This window comes from Rutidosis leptorrhynchoides, chromosome 8 (genome assembly GCF_046630445.1).
Source record: "Rutidosis leptorrhynchoides isolate AG116_Rl617_1_P2 chromosome 8, CSIRO_AGI_Rlap_v1, whole genome shotgun sequence".
NCBI classification, from domain to species: Eukaryota; Viridiplantae; Streptophyta; class Magnoliopsida; order Asterales; family Asteraceae; genus Rutidosis; species Rutidosis leptorrhynchoides.
In genome coordinates, this window is record NC_092340.1 from 126,802,899 (window position 1) to 126,818,501 (window position 15,603).

Below are 15,603 nucleotides of genomic sequence, written 5' to 3' on the forward strand. Positions count from 1 at the left end.
GAATCGTGTTTGTTATCGTTTACTGAGTCTATCAAGGTAAGTAACATGTGTTTTTGTGTTTAATTCGTTGTTAAATTAATGCTTTTGTGTGAGTTTTGTAAAAAGCTTGAATTTGTGTCATAACTAGTGATTTAAGTATTGTTATGGTCAAATTGTTGTGGGTTTTGAGTCTATAACAAGTAGTGAACAAGTTGTGGTTGATTTTGGTGTTTAAAATGAGCTCTAGATCGAGATTTGAGGATTTCATCGTGAAGTCCTTAGCCTTTGTTCAGTTTCTGAGGAAGATGAACACAGTCGGCCGACTGTCGGTCGACAGTCGACCGACTGAGGGTTCAACCGACCGACTGTTTAGTGAACCAACCGACTGAGATTTACCTTCGGCCGATTGATGTATTACCCAATGAATCGACCGACTGGAAAGGTCAGTCGACCGATTGTGTCGACAGTCGATCGACTGTAAGTGTCAGTCGACCGACTGTGTGTCCAGGGCAGAATGTTTTACCAAAGTGCCTTTTTCTAGCCGTTATGCTGCCCGTTTATATTTTGGTGTTCAGGATGTAAATTTTGAAAGCGCATAAGTGTTAAGCATGAAAATTTTAGCGGACGCATTTTTTTACTAATTTGCTATAATTCGCTGTCAGTGTGTCTAACCTTGATGGGAACACTATTCTGACTTGGTTTTTGCTGTTCTCAGGAGATAAGGACAAGGAGGAAGCTCAGAAATAATAACTGAGCAGTTGCTGGTAATTGGTGAGTGGGTCTATCTACGGATAGAGTTTAAGTAGCATATCATGCTGCTGTGGTTGACTCTTTTACCATGCATAGTGTAGGAATTGCCATGATAGAATAATATCGTTTGCCTGATGTTGTATGTGAATTATGTGTACACTGTGTGAATGGCACCAGTCGGGCCTAGGGAGACTGGGGACTCAAAACCGTGCCTAGGAGAGGTTAGAGTCCGTATGAGGTCAACTGTGCCTAGGGGAGGTTGGGTCCATAGGCTACTGATTGTGGAGTATAGTGTGAATGATGCATCCCCTGCATCTGGATAACTATACTGTGAATTGAGTAGCAGAGACTATCGGTAGACTCAGGCCCGATCAGCTGAGAGTCGTGTGCTCGTACAAGCCGCCAATTCTCGTATTGTCTTATTGTATGCTAGTTGGTAGTTAGCAGGTGTTGTTGTTAGTATATAGCTTGTGTGTGGCTTAAGCTATATCTGTTAGATAGACCCCATTCCCTTAGCGGTGCGCTAATCCCCCACATATTCTCCCCTTACAGGTTTAGGTACTGCTAGTCGGGATGGGTGCTGTTGCAGAAGACATGTTTGACAACCCAACTCTGATGTGGACTTTTGTATAAATAATGTTTTGTAATAACGTAACACCGTTGTGTAAACTTAAACGTAATTACACGGATTAATGTAATGACGTGACATATATAGTGTTTGTAAATAAATTAGCTGTATCCCATATCTCCCCATATCGTATTTAACTAAACCCCATCCCTCGCTTTGACTGTTCACCATATGTGTATCGTACCGACCCCATATCATACTTCCGCTGTGTGTTTAAAAAAAATGGCCGGTGTTACAAGTTGGTATCAGAGCAAGGTTTGGCAGCAAATACGCGTGCGTATTTTGTTCCCAAACCCTGAGGCAAGTCAAACATGTCTGTGGGAGTGGGGGGCTAAGTGAAAATATGATATATGTGTGTTAGTTGTGATTGAACTAACTGTTATCCACTAAGCTTTTGTGTGAGCTGTTTTGTAGCACAGGTATGGCTGATGGAAACGCAACTGGCCCATCCAACCCTGGAACATTCAGAGCACCAGAATAGGGTGTTGAGTCTGATGATGATCAGAGTAGTTACATCCTTCAATTAGAAAGTAAGCTAAAAGAGGCTGAGGACAAAATTAATGAGCTTGAATTGGCAAGGCATTCTGGGAATGATGATACTCCACCTGGATTCCCAACCGCGCAATCCCAAACGATACCTAATGTGCACCAGAACCAGTTTCAGAATCAAATACCTAACCAATACTATATGCCACCACAAAACACTTTTACTTACCAAAATCCCATGATGATGAATCCATACCAAATGCAAATGTTCCAACAACCTTACATGCAACTACCCAAAAAGTGTACTTATAAGAACTTCCATGATTGCAAACCATCTGAGTTTTCTGGAAGTACTGATCCGACTGTAACTCTTAATTGGTTGCGAGAAATTGAAAGGGTATTTGAAGCGTGTCAGTGTGAAGCCGAGCTGAAAGTAACATATGCTAGTCGAATGTTGAAAGGTAGGGCTATGATTTGGTGGGATTCTTTGATTTCCAGTATACCAAAAGAGCAAGTGAATATGATCACGTGGGAGCAGTTTCATGGGAAGGTGTGTGAACAGTATTGTTTTCCGTTTGATATGAACCGAATCAAGACTGAATTTCTTGAAATGAAGATGACACCTCAAATGACGATCGATGAGGTAGTAGAGAAGTATATGGATAAACTGAGGTTTGTACATCAATGGGTGCCAGACGAAGCGTCTCGTATCCAACATTTTGTTAATATCATTCTGCCAGAGTACCGAACTTTTGTTAGAATAGCTACATCGTTGTCTCAAGCTGTTGTGATGGCTAAGATGGTGGAAAGTGATGTTCAGGCCGCCAGAAACAGAATGTTTAGCAATGTGCTACAACAAGGTGGGCAAGTATCAGTACAATCAGGATCTAAATCCAAGAAGTCTAGTGGGTTTAAATCGAAGGGTAAAAGTGGTCAGAGTAGCTCTGGATCTGGATCAGGTAAAGGGAATTGGTGTCACACGTGTCGATCTTCTTACAGTGGTCAGTGTTCAGAGGCTACAAGAAGATGCTTAAAGTGTGGTGTGGTTGGGCATGAGTCTTCAGCATGTCCGTATTCGAATAGTGTGTGTTGGAGTTGTCATAAACCAGGGCATCGTGCAGTTAGTTGTCCGTCGAAGAGTGGTAGCTCCGGGGCAGGGTCAGGGGCGCGTTCAGCATCAGCCGTAGGGTCAACTGCCTCGAGTGGGAAGAAGAGGAAGAACCCTCCAACAGCAGAGGCTAGAGCTTTTCAGATGCCGGTTGAGAATGTTGTGGCAACTGACGAAGTGATCACCGGTATGTTTCTAATCAACTCAATACCTTCTCGCGTATTATTTGATTGTGGTGTCAATAGGTGTTTTATGTCCTTAGATTTCTTTGCTAAGTTGAATTTACCAGCTACTATGTTACCCAAGCCGGTTAGTGTAGAAGTAGCCGATGGTAAGATCACACCCGTCACAACATATGTGTCTGGGGTTTGTATAGAGATCGAAGGGAAGTCTTTCCCGGTGACTTGTTTAGTGTTACCTATTCCTAGCTTTGATGTAGTATTAGGAATGGATTGGCTGAGCTCGCTTAGGGCTAATATTAAGTGCGATAGGAAAATGATTACCTTTCGTTTGACCGATGGAACCCGTGTTGTGGCCCGAGGGGAGCGGGGCGGGTATAATTTTTCGTTGATAACCATGATGAAAGCGAAAAATTCGATGGCAAAGGGTTGTGATTCGTTTCTTGCATATGTGATTGATGCGAAGAAAGAAAAGAGAACAGTGGCTGATATTCCAGTAGTATCAGAATTTCCCGAAGTGTTCCCAGATGAGTTACCAGGTCTGCCGCCGGTAAGGGAAGTCGAATATAAGATTGAGTTGGCTCCTGGAACAACTCCAGTTGCAAAAGCTCCATATCGATTAGCACCGTCTGAAATCCGTGAAATGATGTCACAGATTCAAGAGTTATTAGATCGTGGGTTTATCCGACCGAGTTCTTCACCGTGGGGTGCTCCGGTATTGTTTGTTAAAAATAAAGATGGGTCAATGCGTATGTGTATTGATTATCGTGAATTGAACAAAAGAACTGTGAAGAATAAGTATCCGTTACCTCGAATAGATGATTTGTTCGATCAGTTACAGGGTGCTTCATTCTTTTCTAAGATAGACTTACGATCCGGATATCATCAGGTTCGTGTTGCTGAATCAGATATACCGAAAATAGCATTCAGAACAAGGTATGGTCATTATGAATTTCTTGTCATGCCGTTTGGGTTGACGAATGCGCCAGCAGTCTTCATGGATTTAATGAATAGAGTGTGTCATCCGTTCTTAGATAAGTTTTTGATTGTGTTCATAGATGATATACTAGTGTATTCAAAGACAGAGAGTGAACATGCTGAACACCTGAGATAGGTTTTGAACTTGTTAAAACGTGAGCAACTATTTGCAAAATTTTCAAAGTGTGAATTATGGTTACGTGAAGGGCAGTTTTTGGGTCATGTGATTTGTGCCGAAGGTATAAAACTTGATCCGACAAAGATAGAAGCGGTAATGAATTGGAATTCTCTGAAGACTCCGACTGAGATTAAGAGTTTTCTGGGATTGGTTGGTTATTATCGCAGGTTTATCAAGGATTTTTCTAAAATAGCAGGTCCGTTGACTAAGTTGACTCGTAAAGATGTAGCCTTTCGATGGACTGATGAACAGGAAAAAGCTTTTCAGATTTTGAAATAGCTACTGTGTCAGGCACCAGTGTTAGCTTTACCAGAAGGTTCAGATGACTTCATGGTATACTGTGATGCGTCATTTGCTGGGTTGGGTTGTGTCTTAATGCAGAGAGATAAAGTAATCGCCTACGCCTCGCGACAGTTGAAAGTTCATGAGAAGAATTATCCATTGCATGATCTTGAAATAGCTGCAGTAGTGTTTGCTTTGAAACTTTGGAGACACTATTTATATGGAACCCATTGTGTTATTTGTACAGATTACAAGAGTTTGCAGTATATCTTCTCACAGAAAGAATTGAATATGCATCAGAGACGATGGCAAGAGTTGATCAAAGATTATGATTGTGAAATTAAATACCATCCGGGTAAGGCAAATGTGGTTGCAGATGCGCTAAGTCGTAAAAAGTCAAGTGAAAATGTGAAATTCATTCGGTTGAATATAGCTTCAGATTTGATTAACAGCTTAAGATCCATTCAAGCCTGTGCTTTGGAGGATGAACATATTAAATCTGAACAAATGATCAAATGAAAAGCGGACTTAATTGATGACTCACGTGGACTAAAAACCTTAAACAATCGTGTTTGGGTGCCTAAGCTTGGAGATTTGAGGGATTTAATCCTGACAGAAGCTCACAAATCCAGATTAACAGTACATCCAGGTAGTAATAAAATGTATCATGACATGAAAATAGTGTATTGGTGGCCAACAATGAAATCAGATATCGCCCGTTATGTCGAAAAGTGTCATATTTGTGCTCAAGTGAAGGCAGAACATCAGAAACCTTATGGTTCGCTACGTCAGTTACAGATTCCAGAGTGGAAATGGGAACATATAACGATGGATTTTGTGACCAAACTACCAAGAACTCAGAAACGACAGGATATGATTTGGGTAATAGTAGATCGTCTAACTAAAAGTGCTCATTTTCTTGCTACTCGTGTAACAGCTTCGTTAAGTGAGTTAGCCAAATTGTATGTTAAAGAAATAGTTAGTCGACATGGCGTGCCGTTATCGATCGTTTCAGACAGAGATTCTAGATTTGTGTCGAATTTTTGGAACAGTCTTCAACAGAATCTGGGTACACGTGTGAATTTAAGTACAGCTTATCATCCTTAGACAGACAGTCAGAGTTAAAGAACGATAAAGACTTTGGAGGATATGTTAAGGGCTTGTGTGTTAGAATACGGTGGTTCGTGGGATACACATTTACCGTTGGTCGAATTCGCGTATAATAATTCATATCATTCGAGTATAGGGATGCCGCCCTATGAAATGTTGTACGGTCGTCGTTGCAGAACTCCGACTTGTTGGTTAGAAGCCGGGGAGAAACAGTTTGCAGGTCCCGAAATTGTTCAAATGACAGCTGAAAAAGTTGCAATTACGAGAGAAAAGTTGAAAGCCGCTAGAGATAGGCAGAAAATGTTTGCTGATCCGCGTAGACGTCCGGTAACCTTTAGTGTGGGTGAACGAGTGTATTTAAAAGTTTCGCCGTGGAAAGGGGTTATTAGATTCGGTAAACGTGGTAAGTTAGCACCAAGATTTATTGGTCCGTTTTCGATCAGTGAAGTGTTGAACGATCAGACTGTGGTGTTAGATCTTCCGCCAGAGTTAGCCGGTATTCATAATACATTTAACGTGTGTTATCTTCGTAAGTGTAAAGTCGATGATGAAACACAACTTCTTCCTTTAGGAGATTTAAGGGTCGATTTGAATAAGAAATTGGTGGAAGAGCCGGTCCGTGTAGTTGACCGAAAGGTGACTAAGTTGAGAAATAAAGAGATACCGATGGTGTTGATCTAGTGGAAACACAGTTTGGGTTCTAATCTTACTTGAGAAACGGAAGAGTTGATGAGAAATCGCTACCCTCATTTATTTGACCAAGACCAGATTCCGAGGACGGAATCTCCTTAAGGGGGTGGATTTGTAACAGACTGAAACCCGGGCTAGTTGTAAGTGGACTATTTTGCCCTTAGGGTTTGTGCTTAGTCTTAAGTGCTTTTATTTTAATTATTTTATTAGTGTTTTATTATATTGGTGTTGTGTACAGTTTGTGACAAGGGTTCCGGAACATGTTTGTTTATTTTATTTGCACCTCGTTTAGGTTACCTAATCTTGTGCGAAAGATATCAGATAATTGGTAAATACCCGTGTGTGATGGGGTATTGTGTTTAACACAAATATATAAGCTTTGACCTGCTTATTTTGTGATGTTTCCAGAAAATTCATTCTTCACTCCCGTACCTAACTTCCACCTCTTCAAATCCTAATCCTTAAACATTGATCTTGAGCTCAAATTGGTGTTAGAATCGTGTTTGTTATCGTTTACTGAGTCTATCAAGGTAAGTAACATGTGTTTTTGTGTTTAATTCGTTGTTAAATTAATGCTTTTGTGTGAGTTTTGTAAAAAGCTTGAATTTGTGTCATAACTAGTGATTTAAGTATTGTTATGGTCAAATTGTTGTGGGTTTTGAGTCTATAACAAGTAGTGAACAAGTTGTGGTTGATTTTGGTGTTTAAAACGAGCTCTAGATCGAGATTTGAGGATTTCATCGTGAAGTCCGTAGCCTTTGTTCAGTTTCTGAGGAAGATGAACACAGTCGGCCGACTGTCGGTCGACAGTCGACCGACTGAGGGTTCAACCGACCGACTGTTCAGTGAACCGACTGACTAAGATTTACCTTCGGCCGATTGATGTATTACCCAATGAATCGACCGACTGGAAAGGTCAGTCGACCGATTGTGTCGACAGTCGACCGACTGTAAGTGTCAGTCGACCGACTGTGTGTCCAGGGCAGAATGTTTTACCAAAGTGCCTTTTTCTAGCCGTTATGCTGCCCGTTTATATTTTGGTGTTCAGGATGTAAATTTTGAAAGCGCATAAGTGTTAAGCATGAAAATTTTAGCGGACGCATTTTTTTACTAATTTGCTATAATTCGCTGTCAGTGTGTCTAACCCTGAGGGCAGAATGTTTTACCAAAGTGCCTTTTTCTAGCCGTTATGCTGCCCGTTTATATTATGTGTACACTGTGTGAATGGCACCAGTCGGTCCTAGGGAGACTGGGGACTCAAAACCGTGCCTAGGAGAGGTTAGAGTCCATATGAGGTCAACCGTGCCTAGGGGAGGTTGGGTCCATAGGCTACTGATTGTGGAGTATAGTGTGAATGATGCATCCCCTGCATCTAGATAACTATACTGTGAATTGAGTAGCAGAGACTATCGGTAGACTCAGGCCCGATCAGCTGAGAGTCGTGTGCTCGTACAAGACGCCGATCCTCGTATTGTCTTATTGTATGCTAGTTGGTAGTTAGCAGGTGTTGTTGTTAGTATATAGCTTGTGTGTGGCTTAAGCTATATCTGTTAGATAGACTCCATTCACTTAGCGGTTCGCTAATCCCCCACATATTCTCCCCTTGCAGGTTTAGGTACTGCTAGTCGGGATGGGTGCTGTTGCAGAAGACATGTTTGACAACCCAACTCTGATGTGGACTTTTGTATAAATAATGTTTTGTAATAACGTAACACCGTTGTGTAAACTTAAACGTAATTACACGGATTAATGTAATGACGTGACATATATAGTGTTTGTAAATAAAGTCTTCCGCTGTGTGTTAAAAAAAAATGGCCGGTGTTACACCTTCTGTCGCAACGCGCGGTAGAATTTCAAATCGATCTTGTTCCCGGTGCTGCTCCTGTAGCACGTGCTCCTTATCGACTTGCGCCTTCCGAACTTCAAGATTTGTCGAGTCAACTTCGTAAGTTGTTAGACAAAGGTTTTATTTATCCCAGTTAGTCCCCTTGGGGAGCTACTATTCTGTTTGTTAAGAAGAAAGATGGTTCATTTCGTTTGTGCATTGATTATCGTGAATTGAACAAGCTTACAGTTAAAAACCGTTACCCTCTTCCAAGAATTGATGATCTGTTCGATCAGCTTCAAGGTTCTTCTGTTTATTCTAAGATCGTTCTTCGTTCCGGTTATCATCAGCTGCGTGTTAAAGAATCTGATGTTCCGAAAATCGCTTTTCTCACCCGTTATGGTCACTACGAATTCCTTGTTATGCCGTTCGGATTGACAAATGCACCTGCTGTGTTCATGGACCTCATGAACCGTGTGTGTAGACCTTATCTGGACAAATTCGTCATTGTTTTCATTGACAACATTCTTATTTATTCTAAAAGTGACGAAGGGAACGAAGAACATTTGAAGTTGGTGCTTGATTTATTGAGGAAAGAAGAGTTGTACGCTAAGTTCTCTAAGTGTGTTTTCTGGTTAAGAGAAGTTCAATTCCTTGGACATATCGTTAGTAAAATGGGAATACAGGTTGATCCTGCTAAGATTGAGGCAATCAAAAGTGGGAAATTCCAAAAACTCCTACTCAGGTTCGTCAGTTTCTAGGGTTGGCAGGTTACTATAGAAGGTTTATTCAAGATTTCTCTCATATAGCGAAACCTCTGACTGCTTTAACGCACAAGGGGAAGAAGTATGAGTGGAAGGATGAACAAGAGACTACTTTTCAAACTTTAAAGAAGAAGTTGAGTACCGCTCCGATATTGTCACTACCTGAGGGTAATGATGATTTTGTTATTTATTGTGATGCTTCGCGTCAGGGCTTTGGTTGTGTTTTGATGCAATGAAAGAAATTCATTGCTTACGCGTCACGTCAGTTGAAGATTCACGAGCAGAATTATACAACTCATGATTTAGAGTTGGGAGCTGTTGTATTTGCGCTTAAGATTTGGAGACATTATCTTTATGGGGTCAAAAGTACAGTGTACACTGATCACAAAAGTCTTCAACATATCCTTGACCAAAAACAGCTGAATATGAGGTAACGAAGATGGGTTGAGACGTTGAATGATTATGATTGCGAACTTTTATATCATCCGGGAAAGGCCAATGTTGTGGCCGATGCGTTGAGTCGAAAAGAGAGGGTTGAACCTCGCAGATTTAGAGCTTTAAATATGACGATTCGAACTAATCTCGCTAGGCAGATTCTTGAGGCACAATAAGAAGCCTTAAAGGAGGAGAATTTTGTGAACGAGAATGTCAGAGGCATGGCTAAGAAGTTTGAGGTACGAGCAGATGGTACTAGATATTTTACGGGACGTTTTTTGGTTTTGAAGTTTGGTGATCTACGACAACTTGTTTTAGATGAGGCTCATAAGTCTAGGTACTCTATTCATCCTGGTTCAGGAAAGATGTATCATGATCTTAAGGAGCTGTATTGGTGGCCTAGTTTGAAGGCTGGTGTGGCTACTTATGTGGCTAAGTGTTTGACCTGTGCTATGGTTAAAGCTGAACATCAGAAACCGTCTGGACTTTTGGTGCAACCTGAGATTCCCAAGTGGAAGTGGGAAGGTATTACGATGGATTTTATTATGAAGTTACCGAGAACTGTGGGTGGTTATGATTCCATTTGGGTGATTGTAGATCGACTCACTAAGTCAGCTCACTTTTTACCGATTAAGGAAACAGACTCGATGGAGAAGCTTACTCGTTTGTATTTGACGGAGATTGTTTCTAGACATGGTTTTCATGTACCTATTATTTCAGACCGAGATAGTCGATTTATATCGAGGTTTTGGCAATCTTTACAGGAAGCTTTGGGAACTAACTTGGATATGATCACTGCTTATCATCCACAGGCGGATGGTCAAAGTGAAAGGACCATTCAAACGTTAGAAGACATGTTACGAGCGTGTGTTATTGATTTTGGTAATGGGTGAGATAGATATTTGCCACTAGCTGAATTTTCTTATAATAACAGCTATCATGCAAGTATTAAAGCCGCACTGTTTGAAGCTCTGTATGGTAGAAAGTGTAGGTCTCCTGTCTGTTGGAATGAGGTTGGGGATGCTCAACTCACAGGTCTAGAAATTATTCATGAGACTACCGAGAAGATCGTACAGATTATGGAAAGATTGTGAACCACCAGAAGTCAGTAAAAGAGCTATGCCAATAAGAGAAGGAATGATATTGAATTTCAGGTCGGTGATCGTGTTATGTTGGAGGTATCACCTTGGAAAGATGTGATACAGTTTGGTAAGAGGGGAAAGTTGAATCCTCGTTTTGTTGGACCATTTGAGATTATTGAGAGAGTTGGACCCATAGCTTATCGTTTGAATTTGCCACAAAAACTCAGTGTTGTTCACGACGTTTTTCATGTATCGAATTTGAAAAAGTGTTTGTCCGAGGCCGATGAAACTATTCTGCTGGAGGAACTTCATGTTGATAAGCAACTACATTTTATTGAGGAACCTGGTGAAATCATGGATCGAGAGGTTTAAACTCTTAAGCAGAGTAGAATTCCTATTGTTAGAGTTAGATGGAACGCCAGATGCAGTCCCAAGTTCACTTGGGAGCGTGAAGATCAGATGAAGTAGAATTACTCGCATTTGTTCCCAAATGCTGAGTCAACCCCTGCACCTGCTTAAATTTCGGGACGAAATTTCCGTAACGGGAAGGTACTGTAACGACCCTACTTTTTTCGATATCTTTTACCGTTATTTATTTAACGCCCATTAATAGTTATTCGTGCCACGTCATCTCTATGACCTATTTTATTATTTTAGTAATAATATATTAATTATTATGTGTTAAATGAATATTTCTATTCATATTTTAAATCGTATGTTTCTACGTGTCGCGGATTTCTATCCGGCAAATCTTTTTGGTTTTCAAACCAACGGTCGAGCTTTTGGGATTTTTAAGTCCTAATTATTTTAAATATGATATTTTAATATCATATATTTGTATATAGTGTTTATATATATTTTTCGTCGAGTATTTGTTATCTCTCAGAATTTTCAATCGCGTAGTCGTGTTTTCGCGTTTCGGGTTTCGTTCGAGCATTCGGGCCACAAAGATTTTACCATTAAGCAAATTGGGCTAAGTGGGGCCCACCCCACTCACCCATTCAACCGAACACAAGGGGGGTATATCCTTGTGATTTTTCCACATTTTCATTTCAATATTTCATTTTATCAAACACTAGTAACCTAAATCCTTTTTCTCTCATTTTTTCCCCTCTTCCTCCCTCCAATTTGAGCCGTCACCTATACCACCATAAATCATCATCACCTTCATTCAATCAAGAGCTTGGATCATTAAATCAATTGCATAAACGCGTTCCTCTCGTTCTTCTCTACACGTTGATATCTTTCTTTTATCGATTAAGGTATAAACCCTAACCCTGGATTTTTAATTTTTCATTTATTTTACTGTTTTTATATGATATTATGATAGTATGATGCTTATATGTTATTGTATTGTTGATTGTATGCGTAGAAATGCTCGATTATATATGTTTTCTGTTTGATTGTTTTGGGACAGCTGTTTGTTTATTATTTTCTGAGAACATAACTGATATAAAAGTGAAATTAAAGTGTTTATATGAGTTCCTCTCATCAATACATTAATTTTAGACTCCGGATTCATGTTATTTCGATTCCCGGAGCTCTAGATATGATTAAAATGGTGTTTAATTGAAATTAAAATGTAAGAACGAATTGATACAGGTATGCTCCAAATTTGTGACCACTTTTATAGTCTTTAGGGTGTACTAGTGTGTTAGGATTGATGATTGGATGAACTTTCATGTTCGGGTCATCGAAATCCGAGCCACGGATCACCCGTTATGACTAAAACATGTTTTTGAACGGATTAAAGCTCCAAGTTGAATAATGGCTGTAGGTCACGACTTTGTGGCTATTCTTAGGGTGTTCTTGAGCACACTAATGTGTCGAGTGAGTTGGTTAGGCGAAAATATATATAAGACTCGATGAAAACTGATTCCCGGGGCTCAAGTTATGACCCGATGAACTTTTAATTAAAACTTATGGTTATTAAATAAGACTTATGATATAAATAATGAATTTCAATATTTATAAATTACTTATGATATAAAAAGTAATTATTTAATTTAAGACTTATGATATATATTTATTATATCATTTATTAATTAATTATGATTTAATTAAACATTTAACTAAACTTATGATTAATAATACTTTTATTATTAATGAAAAATACTTATGGTAAGTATTAAACTTATATTATGAGATTATTATAATAAGACTTATAATGAGGATTAATTAATTATTTAATTATTATAAGGCTTAGTTATTATTTAATTATAATTTAATTATTAAATACTTATGATTTAATAATTTTAATTAGAAACTTAAGATATGATTAATAATTCATTATTAATTAATAATACTTATGATATGATTAAAATTTATTATTAATTAATAATACTTATATTATGATTAATATTTAATTAATTAATTAAATACTTATGTTATAATAATTATATCATTTAAACTTATGTTAAATTTAATAATTCATTTTAATTTAATTAAACTTATGTTATGACATAATTATACATATATGACTTAAAATAACATTATAACTTATATTATTAATATAACTTATACTTTAAAAATTAATGTTGACTATGTTTGACCAAGGTTGACTTTTGAGTTGACTTTCGGTTGACTTTGACTTTCAGTTGACTTTATAATTAAGAAAACTTTCCTAACTTATAAACTTTCTAAAAATAGCAACTTTCTAAATATAGAAACTTTCTAAATACGAAAACTTTCTAAATTTGGAAACTTTCCAAAAATAGAAACTTTCCTAAAATAGAAACTTTCCTAAAATATAAACTTTCCTAAAATAGAAACTTTCCAAAAATGGAAACCTGCTAAAAATAGAAACTTTCTAAAAATAGAAAGTGTGTGTCCGTACGCTGTTCCGATCAAACCGATGCATGATGAGTGTTGTTCTATGTCTAATTGCAACATGTACAATAGCTATCATACTAAGACTTGACCTAAGTTAGTTATTTATATCGACCTGCTTTATTTATAGGTCGGCGTTGTGATCATTCCCGATCACTTTACTTCATCTGCTGTTCGCATTTTTGTGTGGTTACTTCTTTTGCTTTAAGGTGAGTTATAGTCCCTTTTAAACATACTTTTTAAAGTATATTTTTGGGATGTGATTACATGCCTTTTATTTTACATTTAGACACAAGTGGCAATTAAATTAAATTATTCATTATGAGTTGAACAGAAATATTCCCTAGTCTGGTGATGTGCGTAGAGGTGTATACAAAATAGTAGTATTGTTTGCTACAAAATACTATTAAATACAATACAATTTTACACATGTTATTTATTTATTTATAGAGTGGATATACCTAAACCTTGCTACAACACTTATAGGCAATGTACATAATCGTACAGTAGTGTAGTTTTTAGTAAGTCCGATTCGTCCACAGGGAGCTCGCCAAGTTTCAACGCTATATTTTTTAAAACTATATTTGTAAATATATAAATATATAAGTAGTATTATTATTATAAAAGGAGGTTTTTACCGTTTAATGACCGGTTTGTCGATTTTAAAACTTTAGTCGCAGTTAAAACCTAATGTAAAATATTAAAAATAAATATAACTTAATTTAAAGCGTAAAGTAAATGACAATAATTAAAGTCCGATAAATTAAAGTGCGGTAAATAAAATAACGGTAAGTAAAATTGCGATAATTAAAAAGTACGATAATTAAAATGACAATAAATTGAAGTGCGATAATTAAAAGTGCAATTAAATATGAAATAAAGGAAATTAAATATGGAATAAAGGAATTATGCTTATTTAAACTTCCGTAATCATGATGTTCGACGTGTTAAATTTAGTTTATTACCATGGGTTAATTGTCCTTTGTCCTGGATTATTCAATATATCCATACAGTTTTGTCCATAATAGTCCATCAGTCATAAATATAAAGTGCGAGAGTCTTCATCAAATTATCCTTATACCCGAAATCAAATATTCCAACTAATTGGGGATTCGAATTGTAACAAGGTCTTAATACTTTGTTTAATGAATACACCAGGTTATCGACTGCGTGTAGTCCAAGGTTTTACTACTTTGTTAACAATTATACCAATTACCCTTGAATGTAATCCACCCCTGTTTCAACAAGTCTATTAACTATTAATCCAGTTCCGTGTCCAGTAAAATGAACAATTATTGGTATTTATAGATATCCCGCCCACCGTACCCGATTAAGTGTATGTGGTTATTTATAGATACGTCAAATTATAACCTTTATATTAAATTAACGAGGTATCATTAAGTTAATATAAAACCCATTAATAGCCCATAGTCTAATTTTCACAAGTGTCGTTCTTTTGTCCAAACCCCAATTATGGTACAAAGCCCAATTACCCAATCTTTAATATTTTAGCCCAACATCACGATTACTTCGGCTTAAATAAGCATAATAATAACTTAGCTACGAGACATTAATTTAAAAAGGTTGAACATAACTTACAATGATTAATAATAGCGTAGCGTTACACGGACAGAATTTTAACTTACACCCTTACAACATTCGCTAACATACCCTTATTATTAGAATTTAAAATTAAAATTATAATTATAATTAATATATATATATATATATATACATATATATATATATATATATACGTTGATAGATAGGAAGAGAAAAAGATGTGTTAATTTGAGCCAAAACACGCGAAATTTATAGATGTGGCCTGATAATTGAGGCCATGCGATCGCATGGTTTTCCTTCTTCCTGGCCATGCGATTGCATGGCCAGCTGGGAGAGTTCACATGTTGTTGTTTGCTTCTTGCCTACGGTTTTGAAATAATAATGTAATATATAAATAATTTTAAGAATTAATTATATATTATATTATATTCATGTGCATAGTTGACTTGTAATTTTTAGTTCGTTGCGTCGAGCGTTGAGAGTTGACTCTGGTCCCGGTTCCGGATTTTCGAACGTCCTTGCGTACAATTTAATATCTTGTATTTTGCGTTTTGCGTCTTGTACTCTAGTAATTTTGAGACGTTTCTCATCAATAATTTGAACCACTTTGATTGTACTTTGTACTTTTTAGCTTTTTGGTCGTTTACGTCTTCAAATCGTCGAATCTGTCTTTTGTCTTCACCTTTTATTATTTAAACGAATATCACTTGTAAATAGAACAATTGTAACTAAAAGCT